At 40.7% G+C, this 16,603-nt stretch overlaps 1 long non-coding RNA gene across 2 annotated transcripts in view; it reads right to left on the bottom strand.

The window, feature by feature from the left end:
- Positions 1–6,070: 6,070 nt before the first annotated feature.
- Positions 6,071–16,603, bottom strand: part of LOC309534358 — a 68,798-nt gene continuing 58,265 nt past the window's right edge. The window contains exons 3-4 of one of the 2 annotated variants that reach the window (XR_014220613.1): positions 10,577–10,654; positions 6,071–6,145 (exon numbers count right to left, since the gene is read on the bottom strand). This is a non-coding gene — a long non-coding RNA (uncharacterized lncRNA). Of the gene's footprint in view, positions 6,146–7,052; positions 7,164–10,576; positions 10,655–16,603 lie in introns of those variants that run through there. The other variant, XR_014220614.1, reaches the window with a different exon arrangement.

Raw genomic sequence — 16,603 nt, 5'->3', positions numbered from 1 at the left:
AAACAGTCAAGGAGTAACCAAGTTGAAATTTTCTCATGAACTAAAAAACAAAGGTGTTCAAAAACAATAAAGTTAGGAACTTAAACTTTTGTAATGTTGGGGTTGCAAGTGACCCGAAGATCATCTTGTTCAAAGGTTTTCAAACTTCATTCCAGGGCGTATTAGGCATCTTCAATGAAAATGGATTTCAAATATGTCCATCAGTGAACATGAACAGTATCCCTATAAAATAGAATAACTACCAACTTCCTATTATTTCTGTTTTAGATCTCATGTTCACAGAAGGATTGTGTCACATACCAACTGGTTGGCTGAACAGACTGTTCAAGAATAGCACTGCCATTTGCCCGGCAGGTGCTGCTTTTAGGATGCCCTCCCCACCACCTTGCCACTGAGTAATGAGAAGGTGCCTAAGAGCCACCAGAGATACCAACGTCCTCCTGGGTGTTCTGTCATTTTGAATGTAGTGCTTGGTAGGCTCAAAGAAGCTATATTCAAAGGCCATTGTAGTGCCTCCATCAAATTACAGGCGTTGTGGGGCATCAGCAAGTTGGGAAGGAGGCTCCAAAATTAGTTACCAAAGGCAGGTTCACTTGCAGGCTTTCCTCCAAGCTTACTTACTAAAGCAAAGGGCAGAGAGAGTTGGTGGAAATACACAGGGAAGAGCTGGGACGTTCCATTTGGCCACTGCTGTTATACTGTCTTAGATCATGATAGGCAACCGTGAGCCCAAACAGACCAGGCCTTTGTGAACTGTGCACACACCCCAAATCCTCAGCAACATACAGGGCTCTGTGTTAAGATACTTGGCATTGCAGACATGTTTATACCAAATATGTTCCCTGAAGGGAAAAAAAGTTTGAAAATCACTTGTACAATTCAATTTTAAAGTAGGCTGCCAACTATCTTTTTTTAAAAGCTGATGAAATTCTGTAAAAATACTAGATATTTGCGTGCTTGCTTGTTTATGTAAAAACTACATTTCTAACCAAAAATTGCATTGCAACTGCAGCAGTGTAATGACCACTACAGTCTACAACATTAAATACATTTTTCACTCCCATTTTGTTTTAACCTCCTCCAAATCCGCAACAGGCATGGCCTCCTTCCCATATTAAACCATGTCATCCAGATGTTGTAACATCCAAATTAAGAAGGAAGATACGCCATGTAGAAAGCATGCACAGACTTAGTATACTTAAAATATAACAAGTGTATAAAATAATTCAGATGGCTCAAGAGAATAAAGTATATGAGTTTGCAATGGGGGCACTTCATCATAGTTCTGCTATGAATTCTGTTGTGTCTGTATTCAACCTGAAGCCTCAGAGAATATTATGGTTTAAGATACAGGTTGATTTAAATATTTAAAAGGAGTCCTTTCTAATAAAACGTTATTAACTGGGAGTGGAATATTAAAGTGACAGATCCTGAGACAGATCAGATAGCATTGTGCTGAAATTTTAGCATATTGGCCACAGGAGAACTTTATCCATGAAAGTTTAGCTACATTCATTTCTAATACTCTTTTTCCTGGAAGCAATAATTTTGGCAGACCTTAGTTTCTCCAAAGAAAGGAGTCATCTTGCCACTTTTGGGGCCCCAATATTTCCAAAAATTATCAGGGTTGCCAGTCAAAACATTGTTGTAAAGCCTGTATTAATTATTTGGAGGGTTATTTTTTTCTAGATACATGGCAGAACTTAAATATCTTGCTTAACAGAGGCATAGTGTCCCAGTCAAGGGAAGTAATAGTACTGCTCTATTCTATCTTGGTCAGAACACATCTGGCGCATGATGTCTAGTTCTGGGTGCCACAATTTTAAAATTATATTCACATGCTGGAACGTGTGCAGACGAGGGCAACCAATATGATCAAAAGTCTGCCAACCAAGGCTTGTGGGGAACTCTTGAGAGAGATGGGTATGTTTAGCCAGGAAAAGAGGAGACTGAAAGGAGACAACAGCCATCTTTAAATATTGAAAAGGCTGTCAAATGGAAGATGGCTTGTTTTCTCCTGGTCCAGAGGGCAGGACCTGAACCAATGGCTTCAAGTTACAAGAAAAGAGATTCTGACTAAACATCAGGAAAAACTTTGTGGCAGTAGGAGCTGTTTGACAGTGGAACCAACTCCCTTGGAACGTGGTGGACTCTCCTTCCTTGGGGGCTTTTAAGCAGAGATTGGGTGGTCATCTGTCATGGATGCTTTGGTTGCGATTCCTGCATTGCAGGAGACTGGACTAGATGATCCTCAGGCTACCTTCCAACTCTACAGTTCTATGATTTTATGATTCTATGGAAGCAGTTGCACATCACAAACCACAGGACACCAGTTAATGTTAGATTCAGAGTTAACTAAACTAAATTTCTACTAAATGCCTGTTTTTCATGTCATATCTAGAAGGCAGCTATCATAAAGAACAACTATTTCTTCAACTTCTTTTTTTAAATTTAGAAATTGCAGACACCCATGTCATTGTGGAAGACAGTTTCAAACTATTGTATTGGGAGAGTCATCATTTTTCGTGTACAATGAATGCCCCAAGAAAAATAAAGGTTTTTTTTTAAGAATAAATTTGCATGACAATAGGAAAACCCAGAGAAAAACAAATTGTGAGTTGCATGCTTGCCACAAGATGGCAGGGTAGTATCAAACACTTGGACCTGGCATTTAAAGGACAACAAAATCACCACACACAAAAAAGGGAAGCTTTTTAACAGAGAAAGCAAGACCAAGCTCTGCTCTGTCATGCAAAAGGCACAGTACAGACTCATTCAGACAGCTGCTTTCAACAGTTATGTGGTTTGTATGATATGGGGGGGGGGGGCGTTCCAAACCCCGAAGTAGTATTGTGTAGATACTGCATGCAGATTACAGTATTTGGTTGCCTCTGCTCTCATAGCAACTGCATTCCTAAACAGACACACAGTTTTGTGGCGCTAGAAGCTGCCACAGAAAGAGACAGGAAGTAAATAAAACAAGATAAAGAGTTGGAGAGAAGCTCAGGAAGGGTAGGGGTACAGCAGACAAGACAGAAACCCAGGAAATAAGTTGCTGTACTTAAAACAAACTGTACAATGCCTTCAAAGGTCAAGCTGTTTTGTAACTAATTTGGATATGAAGTAATATTAAAAGGAGAGTTGGGTGTCTGTGTATAAGGTTCGATTAAAAAAAACCCCTCTTTCGGCTTTAATAAATTATGCTCAAAAGTATCTTGTTGCAGTAGGGAAAAATTATACTGAATACTGTATTTTAAAAACTTGTATTGTTCACTCAATTCACAGATATCCATTATTTCTTTCAGTTATACTTCAGTGCATAACAGTATCCACAAAGTTGTCAAAACAGGGTTTGCTTGGTTGTTGTTGTTTTTTAAGGGGCTATCTTATTTACCGTATTTTTTGCACCATAACACTCACTTTTTTCCTCCTAGAAAGTAAGGGGAAATGTCTGTGCGTGTTATGGAGGAAATGCCTATGGGTGGCATGCCTACGGATTTTCCTCCTCTAAAAACTATGTGCGTGTTATGGTCGGGTGCGTGTTATAGAGCGAAAAATACGGTACTTATTATTTGAATTTATAGCTAAGCCTTCACCACAAGGTCTGTTCAGGGCTGGATACATACAATTCTTTAATACTGTTTAAAATAGCAATTAGAAATTCAGTTAAAAGATTGTCATTAACAACCATATTTTAGCACTTCTTTTATTACCACTGTAGTTGTATTCTGAAGTAAATAGCATCTTGTAAGGAAATGGAGTAGCTCTGAAACAAGGGACACTGCCTTAAAATGAGACTAGCTGGTAAGTCTATTTCCCTAGCAACAGTGTTCTAATATACCCTACGCAGACCTCCATCATTTCTCCATAATATTATTGCTTCTGCAATGTAGAAAGCAATGCAATACCGCAGCCAATTTGCAAGGAAGCCCAGAGGGGCTGCGCTCTTGCTGCTTAGGGTCCTTCAGTGAATATGCTTAGTAATAGCGATTTTTATGCAACAAGATACCTTCACAATTGAGTCAATTATTAATGCAAATACCACCTATTAAAATATAGCAGCAATGCTGATCAACCTGATGTGAGAGCGTAGTAACTATAGTTCCTATATATTTCTGCAATTCCTTGAAATTGTTTTTACTGAAAGTACAGTCACTCGCTGACAAGTCAAGTCACAATGCGGCTTTAGAGCTCAGAGATCAACAGTCAACAGGATTTTCAATGCGCCAGCTGCAAAAGACAATGAGGTTGTGCATCCATAGCAGTGACCAGAGGAGGAATGGCCACTGGGAAGAGCACAGAGAAGAAACACCATGGTGCATGTGCAGCAGCACAACCGGACACCTTCATTTTCCCCAGTTGCAGCAAAGCATGTCTCTCTCCCACATTGGTCTCTACAGCCAAAGCTGGATAACCTTCCCATAGTTTGACTCCACCCCCCAAAAGGTGCACTCCTCCAATGTCTCCAGAGACCGATGTATGCCAACAACAGCACTCTTGAATGTGTCTCTATAGAGTAATAGTATATCAAGTACTCTGAATACAGATTAAGTAAAGTTTGCTGTTGCCCTAAGTGTTCCAGTATTTCCCAACAATATGAAATTGTTATTTCCATTTGTTACCAATTTTCAAAGAACTTCACTAAACGAAAAGCTTCTTTAGAATAATTCCAGAGCACAATGCTCTCATATTTATTAAGCAGTATGATAGCTGTCAAAGCTGTTTACAAAGTTCCAGCCAAAAGAGTGCTAGGATGTTGTTGGGCTACAACTCCCACCATCCCTAGCCAGCAGGAGTATCAGTCAGGAATGAAGGGAGTTATAGTCCAACAACATCTGGGGGATCCAGGGTTGGAAAATGCTGGCCTAAGTGCCTGTCTCAAAAAGGAATATGCTTAACTTATTGTGCAGACTTTAGATGGTACTGATCCAGGGATTAACCACTGAACAGCTGGGGAGGGGGCTTAAAGATACAAAAATAAATAAATAACATGAATTTCTGTTGCCTGTTTGTGGAGGGCAACAAACAATGGCTAGTTTAGCCATTGCCAATATGGTGCCCCTCCAGGCCTGACCCAGCCCACTGATGATACATGAGAGGCAACCACCTCAAACAACAGGCTCTGGACTATTGGGAGGTGATAGATCCACGTGTGCAACCACCCACTCCCCTCTGGGAGCCTGATCTGTAGCTACTCATTAGAGAGATAAGACAGAACAACACTCTGCACATGAGCAAGGAATAACTCTCCTCTATTACTAGGCAAGTTACAGGGCTGGGTTCTGAAGTCAGCAGGTTCTAGCCTAGCTGCTCACTGAAATAGAAAACAAGACAAGCTAAAGTTGAGCATGTCCAGCCGATATTTATTTGCTATTTGGTGAGCCCAGCTAGGGGGACAGTATCATTCTACTCTCCATCTCTCAAGCAAGCATGCCTTCCAGGAAGATGCTGTGGGGGAAGGAAAGAAGCCCCCATTGAAGACTCCTTACTCTCCTAGAGAAAGAAGTGCTTTTTCCACAGAGTGCCATAAACAGTTCATTGGGTGGTACGGAGTCAACATACTAGCTTCCCAGCAGGTGGGAGCTGTTGCTTACTAAGAGGTAAGAGGGTGAGGCACAATTAACAAACACCTACAGGAGCACCATGTTGGCTCCAGCACTACATTTGTATCATGTTGACCTTGTTAGCAAGCCTCCTTGGAAGACATGTGTTTCAAAAGACACGTTCCAGGCGTTTAGTCAGTGGCAATAGTGCATCTTGGCAGATTTACCCAGTAATTTGCACAGGTTATGGGGATGCTTATTGGACAGAAAAAGAAAGAAAACCTACACATTTCCATTTCAGTGGGGCTCACCAACAATACATATCTACTCTGACAGTGGGGATCACTAAGTGCACTTTCTTTGGTATGTGAGGATTAGTTAATTCTAATCATGACTAAACTAGCACAGACAAACACACAAAGCAAACAAACACATAAGGTATAATAGAAGGGGAGGAGAGGTGTTCAGAGCTGCTTAGGAAGCCACACTAGACTGCTCTTCCTCTCTAGGCGTACCTTGCAGACTAGGTCTCAGCAATGCACAGCTGAATTGGTGAGGACCCAGGCATGCAGACACTCCAAGGTAGGATGTTAAAAATAGATCTAAAAACATAGGAAGAGGAAGCAGATGTGGAGGCTACAATTTATAGGGGAAGGACCTCCAGAAGACAGAAAAGCAAACAAGTTTTACCTTTCCAACACAGTTGGCAATCCTGAAGAAAGAGGACTAGTGTGTGTGTTGAATCTTCCAGGTAAGGCAGGAAACAGTGAAACAGGGAGGCAGGCAGGAGGCCTGAAAAGGACCTCTGAGCAGTTGGAACCAAGATCTCTGACTCAGCAAACAGGGATCCAGAGAAGAAGGAACTGAAGTAAATTCCTGAAAAGGGCTTCTGAAGCAGCTGCACTTGAAGCAGCAAGTGACCATCCAGAGGTGCAGGAACCAGTGTTAGTGAGGGGAAAGCGGAGGAGGATAATGGAGTTAGACCTCCATTTAAGGGATTTTCAGCAAGCGATTTCAAGGAGAGTGGAACTGAGCAATCAGAAGAAGTGGTGGGATCAGGACCTCAGCTTTTGTACCTTTTTGGACAAAAGCTTCAAAGCAAATTCAAAAATTGATTGGATCAGGGAGGTGCCATTCCTGACTAAGGTAAAGGTACCCCTGCCCGAACGGGCCAGTCTTGACAGACTGTGGGGTTTGTGCGCCCATCTCACATCTATTGGCCGGGGGCCAGCGCTGTCCGGGGACACTTCCGGGTCACGTGGCCAGCGTGACATCGCTGCTCTGGCGAGCCAGAGCCGCACACGGAACGCCGTTTACCTTCCCGCTGGTAAGCGGTACCTATTTATCTACTTGCCCCCGGGGGTGCTTTCGAACTGCTAGGTGGGCAGGCGCTGGGACCGAGCAGCGGGAGCGCACCCCGCCGCGGGGATTCGAACCGCCGACCTTTCGATCGGCAAGTGCTAGGCGTTGAGGCTTTAGCCCACAGCGCCACCCGCGTTCTGAAGCACTGAAGCACATGGCAAGACGGGGTGGGTCTTTTTCTTTTGCAGATATAAGGCGGCATTCTTCACTCTTTCACTAGTCTGATTAGATTTTAGTCTTGAACAATGGTCACATTTCCTGAGGGAGGAGACAGTAATTATACTGCATTGACTGGATTACATTTCCCAAAGCTATGACTTGTGACATTGCTTCCATTGAGGTGACCAATATTCCTTAGGCAGGCCTTTTTCCTTTTATTGCAAAGTGAACCAAACTGAAACCATAAAAAAAACTTATAGGCAATACTGGAGTGAAGTATCTCCCAGGCTCCTGAGCGAGCAGCCTGCCAAAATGCCCTTCCCAGTAAGCAACCCACATACTGGGAAGCTTTGGAGCAGAACAGCTGTCAGCCAGTTACCTTTGGGTGGAAGGTGGTAGAGAGTGCCATGGTGGGGAAGCTGCAGGCGTTCTCCACCCAGACAGCTCTTACGAGCATAAGCACTCCTGTGTATGCCAATCACACACACTCTCTCGGTTTTGACTACAATTGTGTCACCACTTACAAGTTGAGTTTGCTGTTAAAGGCACTATATCATGCCCAAGAATGAGAAAGATCCAAAATGTGAAAACACTATATATTTTAATTTTTTTGGCCATTGATGCATATGAAGAATTGGAACACTTTCCCCTAAGAAGTTTGTTGAAACTATTTTCCCCCAAGGACTCAAGATCACTGGGGCATGTTGGGAAAACACTCACTTGTAATAACCAAAATAAAAAAAATCCTTCCAGTAGCACCTTAAAGACCAACTAAGTTAGTTCTTGGTATGAGCTTTCGTGTGCATGCACACTTCTTAAGATACACACTTAAGAAGTGTGCATGCACACGAAAGCTCATACCAAGAACTAACATAGTTGGTCTTTAAGGTGCTACTGGAAGGAATTTTTTTATTTTGACTATGGCAGACCAACACGGCTACCTATCTGTAATTGTAATAACCAGTGTACCATTATGCATATACTGTTCATGGTCTTATGAATCTTATGGTCTTATGAGTCACATTGTTTATTCCATTTAATATATATGGTTCTTGCGTACAACAGAATATTTGTTCACATTTGGTACTTGACTATTACTATATATGAACCATTATTGTAGAGTACTTTATCCATGACAACATGTCCAGGATCTGAGGAAGTATGCTCTGGAACAGCAATGGGAAAGGGCTATTGCCTTCATGTCCCCAACTGAGCGAAACAGAATGCTGAACTAAATGGACATTTGATCAGAGCCAGAAAGCCTCCTCTTATGTAGTTTGTGCCAATGGTATTACTAATCGGGCTAATGATTATCAAGAGGTCAACCCAGATAAAGACAGGTTTTCTTGCAATCTGTAAAGGAACTTACTATTTAGAGCCAACTCTCAGCCAAAGCAGCTAAGCTGAAGCACAGATTTTGAAACTGCAAAGCTAGAAAAATAATTACAATGACTGCACAGATTGTGCACATGAAACCAGACAACATACCACCCATTCACTGCAGTTAAAAAGTAATACATACATAGTTACATTTCTTATTTTTGATCATACATGGGGAATTAAAACACCTATTATCTGATGTCAGAGAAAGGCCATTAACTAGTAAAACAAAGTGCCACACTTCTTTTCCTGATACCTTGTTATATGAGTTACTTTAAAAGCTTGCTATTTAAACAACTGTCTTCACTGGTGATATTCTGAACAAAAAACAACCCAATGTCAGACCATATCACAGTGCTTAAGTAGTTGCACTCAGCAGTTGTATCAGGAGTGACTGCCAGAAGAGGTACAATACAGGTGCAATATTTCTAGCTCTTATTGCTGCATCTGATACAATCAGATACACAGGCCTATTTGTACTGTGTCATTGTCTTGCTCAAGTGGTTTGCTATGCTTGCAAGAGCTCTTTAAATGTTCCGGGATTCTTTAAGGTCAAATACAATCTCTGCATAGAAGATACTGTTTTGGGACTTGTCTTTAACACTAATATTAATACTCCAATTGAAGGGCAACATGTTGCATCTATAACCCACTTAAAAAAGATTCTCAGCTTCTAATTTCTAGGTTTGTTTGAGGGACACAAGCATGGAATGACATCATGGGCTTCTCAGAGGAAAGACATGGAATTGAGAGGGGCTTTTGCCACCTGAAGAGATTAAGAAGCAGCTGGCCAAACCCTGCTACTATGATAAAACCCTGGGTTCTCAAAGCTAAGGTTCAATAGCTGAGAAGTGTTTTTCCCAGCACAAGAAGCAGCTGGCAAACCTTGCTACTAAGATAAAACCCCAGTTCTCAAAGCTAAGTTTCAATAGCTGATAAGTGTTTTTCCTAAACAATACTGTCAGAGGATGGAAATTCAGGAAGAGTTGGTCTGATAAAACAACTGAGTCTTGTGGCAACTTAAATATGAGCTACATTATTGTTAGTGTGAGGGTTCACTGGCTAAAGCCTGCTTCATCAGATGCATGAATTGTACTAGTGAGATGATTAGATTAGAAATATATGCAGCGAAGGAAAAAAATTGTTAAGTGAAACTTTAAAGCAGGGATGGCCAAACCAAATGGCCATGTTGGTTGGGGCTGGAGTTGGAGTCCAAAACATCTAAAGGCTCTGTATTCCTGTTGTAATGTCTTGTGGGCTAGGAAGTCCCTAATTCAAATCTCTCTTCAGCCATCAGCTTGCCAGGTGGTCTAAAGCAACACACTATCTCACAGCTTCAAGGATGCATCTCGAGCTAATTTATGTGGAACACTTTGACCACCGAAAAAAATACATAACAAAAAAAAGCATGGGAACATTAGGGAAAACAGTCAAATAGTAGAAAAAAATGTATTTTAGGAATGTCCAGATATTATTCTAATCTTTATTTACATTTATGATTGGCCCTAGAACTTTTTTCAGGGCTTGTTCATATTATTACCACTATTATTTATTAACTTTAATTAGCTGTGCCTATAGTCTTTAAGGAACATATCACATATTACAATTTCAATAATAGGATGCTCCCTGTAGTCTCACCAAATATGTTAAAATTAGGAGCGAGTTTTTGTTTTGCAACAGTTTTCCTCTCATCATCCATTTAATTAATTAATTAGTTGGTTAGTTAGTTAGTTAGTCGATGTCTATACTGCCCTTCATCTGAAGATCATATGGTGGTTTACAATATAATTTTATTTATCAAAGACTTATTAGAACTATACAACAGTGCCCAACTTTAAGAAAAATAAAAAATCAAGCCCCACTCAAGAACAGTTAAAAACTTTTTGATTTCTGTCCTAGTTTAGGAAAACAGCTGCTGGAATGTAATCAAAAGATTAACATTTTACTAACATAGGACACAGTCCATCTACATTAAACCTTATTGATTTCAGTGAGAAACTTTTAAGCATATTGGTGCATCTCCTATCGATGGGACTTTGGCTAGAGTGCGCCCAGAATCTATGTTTATAATGAAAACTTAAGGAAAAAAAGGAATAATCTCTAAATTTTACTTTTAAAATATTTTCACTTACATGTCCTTAAAACTCAAGCATGCACAGATGATTTTTCAATGGCAGGCATCAGGATCAGTAGGCATTGTGTGTCACGTTCTGTCAAAGAAAATTTTAAAACTTCATGTAAGTATCATTGTGTTCCCCATCTTCATTTTCAGTAAAGCTTAATATGAGATATTAAGTAAATCAGCCCTGAGTGCTCACTGGAAGGACAGACCCTAAAGCTTAGGCTCCAATACTTTGGCCACCTCATGAGAAGAAAAGACTCCTTGGAAAAGAATCTGATGTTGGGGAACACGGAGGACACAAGGAGAAGGGGACGACAGAGGACGAGATGGTTGGACAGTGTTCTCGAAGCTACCAGCTAAACTGCGGGAGGCAGTGGAAGACAGGAATGCCTGGCGTGCTCTGGTCCATGGGGTCACGAAGAGCCGGACATGACTAAACAACAACAATATGAGATATTCCAATAATTTAGTCAACGACTACTATTATTTTCACTTGTTTTACTTCCTTGTCTTTTATATTTTATTATTCCTAGTAATGATTGATGATAAATAAATGTTGATTATATATTGATATTTGTTGACTATTTTATTTACATTCTTAAGAATTTGGGTTGGGGTTGATGACAAATTTTAGAACCTCATCAAGAGGTCAAGGCAAACCCTGCTTCAAACAAAAGGCTACTCAGCTACCACCCTCACATCCAGGCTGCTCATGCATGGAGAAAATAGGCAGGAATGGTTATTCTGGTTACCTCTGTTACTTTAAAAGAAAGGAGAAGATGACAACAGTGCAGCAGTAGAATAAATTTTCCAACTAGCTTCAACCTGTATAGGCTGATAATCTGATAATCTTCTGTAGCTGCTGAAGGCCTAGCAACCCTGCACATAATTCAGCTCATCTCCCCACCCCCACCCCAAAGCATAAGGTTATCAGACCAGTTATCTGACCACTTCTATTACTTTGGCCAAGGACCCCCCCCCCCCCCGATTTACAAAAGTAGAGGACTATGCTTGAGACTACAGGCAGCTTTCTGCAGCTCATATTCTACCTAGCGGAAGCAGGTTGTTGATCCTGTTCACCAGCACAGAAAGAAGTCCATGTTCTGCAATTATGTCTGTCATAGTCTCAGCACTCTGAGCATTTTGAGATTGCACATCTATATCTGGGCCCTTTAAAACACACATTTTATTAAAGACATCCACACAAACCTATGACATGAAATAATTGTGGCTGGGCATCTTTTCTGCTGCTCATGATGGTATACATAAGGTTACCAAGTGGTCTCCTATCCAGGCATTGTCCAGATCCAGATCTGCTTAGCATCAGCAAGGTTGCTAAAACATGGGCCTTCACACCATGCCCAATAACATTGTTGAAGCTATTTAAAAAATCTGCTCCTCTTTTTAACATTTATATTCTTTTATCCTCCTAAATGGTATGTTTCAGAAAAATGACAAGAGTAATTTCTTAGTATAAGTTATATTCTGAATAAGCCATGAATACTGCAATGTCTATTATCAAAACAAGCAGAGACTCTGACAATTTCCCTTTCTCTATTTTATCCATTAAGTTTAGAGACTGGTTTAATTTATTTTATGACCATGTTGTAAATGGTATTATTAAATCGACTAGTTAGGAATCATTCCTAATAAGCTATTCAGAATTACAGCAACTTAAGTGAAGTTTTGAACAACAGCTGTGTGTTTGAATTGATTTATTCAAAACTGCTTGAAGCAATGTGTAAAAAAAAAAAGTGAGACTCTTCCAGCTAATTAGAAAAATAAATTGCTCTTGGGAAATATTTATGAGGCATTCATATGTAGAAGCACACATTATAGTACTATCCAGAATTCAGAATTTCAAAATTGATACTTCTACTCAGACTACTTATAGATAATTACTAGTAGTCAGGTGAAGAGCTTTGTACAGGCAGATAATTTCTTAAGAAATTTAACTAGGGCCTTTTCATATCAACCAGTTGCATATGCATTTGCATGCAAGTTTAACCACTCAGTTGACAACATTGACAGTAGCTGTATTCAGATGAACTCACATTACCAATTAGAGGAGTGATTGGCAATATGGTCACGTAAAGATAAGCATCAAGACTCAACTGCCTCCTAATTACACACCTTTGTAAAGCTTTCTCTGTAAGAAACCCCCACTAGTCAGGCTGGAAAGAATGAAAATATATTTTCAAAATCTGAAGTACTATTGTGGAAATTCTTATGGCAGAATAATAATTTATTCTAACCATGTGAACAAACAAATCATTTCCCAATTAATCCTATATGGCAGCACTTTTCTCCTCATATGCTATAGAGGTGGGGAAAATTTAATTCCCAGTTATGTGACTATTAAAGGCACAGCAGCCTTGTACTTCAAAGAACCTGGCAATCACTGTCAGAGAAACCAAGGGTGGAATTCAATGTCACACTATTACTAACATTCCATGTGCATTAGCATTGCAGCTTGCCAGATGGAATGATCCCCTCTCTTCTCTCCCAGCATGCTATTCTGGGGGTTCTCCTGCCTGCCCCAAGCCAATTTCAGAAGGCACAGGGAATGATGGGGGGGAAAGCCCTGTGTGCAAGCAGAATTCCTTGCTCAGGTCTTCGGATGATGGAAGGTATTAGGTGAATCCCACCCCAAGAGAACATACATTGCTGCAAATTGCAGAGTATCAACCTGAGTGCAGAAAATAAAAATAAAATGTCCACCCCCAACCATCTCTGCTTAGTGGGCAGGTAGCATTATACTGATGAGAGCATTCCAGGCCCTGAACCCAAAGGGCTTTAAATCTATCCCCCTTAATAGAATCTGAGTGGAATAGAGTAACGGGAGATTGAGAATCAACAAAAAAATTAAAAGTTCTTAAAAGATAAAAATCAAGATCTCATACTATGCACCACTGGTCACATATAGTAGAATACAGGATCTATCATTAACACATTCGCAACTGTAATCTCAATTTCAACCTCTCAAAACAATGCATCAGACTTACAAATCAGACTTATATACAAGTGGAAAACTGAAGGAAATCCAGGCCAGGCATATTTCCTTTCAGGACAGGGCAAGCATCAGCATCCTCAAGCAGCTGTCAAGAGCCCAACAGTGCTGACAGATCCTCTGTACAAAGCAACTGATTACATTCCCTACAGTGCCCTGGAATGTTCAACCTAGTGTTGCTCCAGAGAATTGTGGGTAATTTAAATGATGGTTTGATTCAACCTACCAGTGCAGCTAGGTAAGCCTGCAAGCTGGAATTCCAGGAACGTAGAACAGATTCTACAGAGTGAATTTTGGAGATGTCTCTACTTCAGAAAATGTGGTCATTATTTGAAACCACTATAATGAGTTTTAAATATTGCATATAAAACACCTAAGGGCGGGGGGGGGGGACAGGGACACATAAGCAAGTCCAAAAGAATGAAATAATGGGTGAATGGCAGAGTCAAAGAAAATGTTTAAAAACCCTCCACCAAAAATCAGGTTTCTTTTAAAAACTGGGGGTCTTGAATAAAGAGAACACAAATATTGGAAACATGAACCCAACCAGAAAAACTATAACAAAGGAGTAAGCAGGTAGGTGGAATATTTCCACCGGGCTTCACTGCAGCAGATATTGGGAGTATATCTTCATAATTAGGTGACAAAAATGAGCTTTAGAAGCAATGAATATTAAAAAGAAACAAGTCACCAAAATTGGCAACTATCTATCTAAGTGTTCGTAAAAATATTCAAATGTGAAAATTATCTGTGGACTAAAATATGTGGCTTATTGCTAAAACCAGCCTCTTTACTATAGAATTGGAATACATTGATGTAACATCAATATTCTAAAAACGGTTCCAGGAATTCACATTTGCCAAGTAGCTGAACTGGTAATTTGAAGGCTGAAATCTTTAAAAGTAAAAACTAACTCAAACAAACAAACAGAATCCACTACTGAGGAAGAACCATTTCTGGAGGGTTTTAAGGGGAAAGCCCTACCTCATCTACCTCTAAATATAGGCATATGTGATCATATTATAAACTTCATCTGTCAAAAAGTTTGACAATGGTTAAAACAAGAAGCATAACTTAACAATAAATGAACAGTGCTTAAAGTTAACAAACAGTGAAGTCCATCAAGGAACTCTATGATGTTGCTGTTGGTCAAATTATCAGGAATCTGAGCTGAATAGAAATAGAATGTGTGGTGACAATGCAAAGTGAACTAAAAACTTGCCTCCTGGGCTGTAGCAAGAAATCACATAAGAACTGTAAACAGTTTAATTCATAAGATAAATACTATGTTACGAGCGTGTTCCGTCACTCTGGTCCAAGTTGGCTTTCTGGTACCCACAAAGTAAATTAGTTTGAAGCTCTTGGTTACTTCCTTCTGGGTGCCCTCAGATTCTATGAGCTGCAAGTAAGCATCTCTTAGGCCTTTATCAATCCAGTACACACTTCTGGGGAACTCTACCAGGAAGTGACTAAGCAGCATTTTGTATTGAATTAAATACATTTGAGAAAGCTGCAAACTCTTGGAAAGCTGATGTGTCTTTCTCAAGCTCATCACTCATTAAGTGCTCATCCAAGATGAACAAAACTGTGATAACCAAATACTATTTTAACCAGCAATAACCTATTGCTCCCCGCCCCAAACTTCGTTTCAGTCATTCTATTTTCTCCCATTCTATCAGTCAGGTTGTTAGGGTGTGGATTTAGACAATGGAGTAGATCAAGGCTTTCCCTCTTGATACATCCATCCATCTCCCTATTTCAGCAGGAGTTACGTTCTGGTCCCCCATGCACATAAGTGAAATCATGTTTTCCATGCTCTCCAGCGCTCTCTCTCCACATAACTATCTCTTCAAGCAGAGCTGAAGCTCTGGGGTCAGCTAGAGACTGGAGGATGAGTGAGGAAGCAGCTGATGCTGTTGCCCTACCCCACACATCAGCTGTTAAGACAGGGATGCTGAGCAGTCTAAAGAAAGCCCCACTGTGCCTCAGGTCTCTTTGGGGCTTCCTCCACTTTCACTGGCGTCCTTTTTGGGCTCATGAGCCACATGGAGTCTCCAGCTCTCTCCCGCCATTTCCTGTTAAGATTTTATTATATTTATTTGCCTGCTTGCTCATTCATTCATTTTTCATTTCATTCCCCAGCACAGCATGTATACATGGTTGCACAAGAGTAGAACACACATCAGTGGAGGGATGCCTACATATACGTATAAGGTAAAGGTAAAGGTACCCCTGACCAGTAGGTCCAAGTCATGACCGACTCTGGGGTTGCGGCGCTCATCTTGCTTTATTGGCCGAGGGAGCCAGCGCACAGTTTCCGGGTCATGTGGCCAGCATGACTAAGCCGCTTCTGGCAAACCAGAGCAGCGCACGAAAATGCCATTTACCTTCCCGCCGGAGCGGTACCTATTTATCTACTTGCACTTTGATGTGCTTTTGAACTGCTAGGTTGGCAGGAGCAGGGACGAAGCAACGGGAGCTCACCCTGTCATGGGGATTCGAACCACCGACCTTCTGATCAGCAAGTCCTAGGCTCTGTGGTTTAACCCACAGCGCCACCCACGTCCCGCTAATATACAGTATAGTGCAACCCTTTTAAAAACATCACTGAAAGCCATTTCAAAGTTACAATGTCGAAAGAGAGAGAAAATGCACAACACTCATGCTCGGAAGACTCTACCACAACACCCATTTAATGGCCAGATATCTAGATGAAAAAAAGTATTTCCCTGCCGGTGAAAGGAAAGTAGAGGAGAGGCCAGTCTAGCTGCCTGTGGAAGGGAGTGCCACACTTTGGGAGCAGCCACCGAGATGGCCCTCTGCAAATGTGTGTCCTCGTGTCCTTACCAAACGTGCCTGTGAAAGTCGTGTCTGTCTTTTGGAATGTCAGCCTGTGGGCAGAGACTGTCTTGTTTTTATTTAGAGACTTCTCAACTGATAAAAATGCTTTAAAACAATAATTTTACTTATCTCAACTAAGATATTTAGTCTTCAGCATGGAACGTCTAAAAAGGCTTATAAAATACG

This window comes from Podarcis vaucheri, assembly GCF_965113315.1.
Source record: "Podarcis vaucheri genome assembly, chromosome: 6".
Classification (NCBI taxonomy): Eukaryota; Metazoa; Chordata; class Lepidosauria; order Squamata; family Lacertidae; genus Podarcis; species Podarcis vaucheri.
Note: the sequence above shows the minus strand (reverse complement) of the source record. Positions and strands in the feature narration are given on the sequence as shown.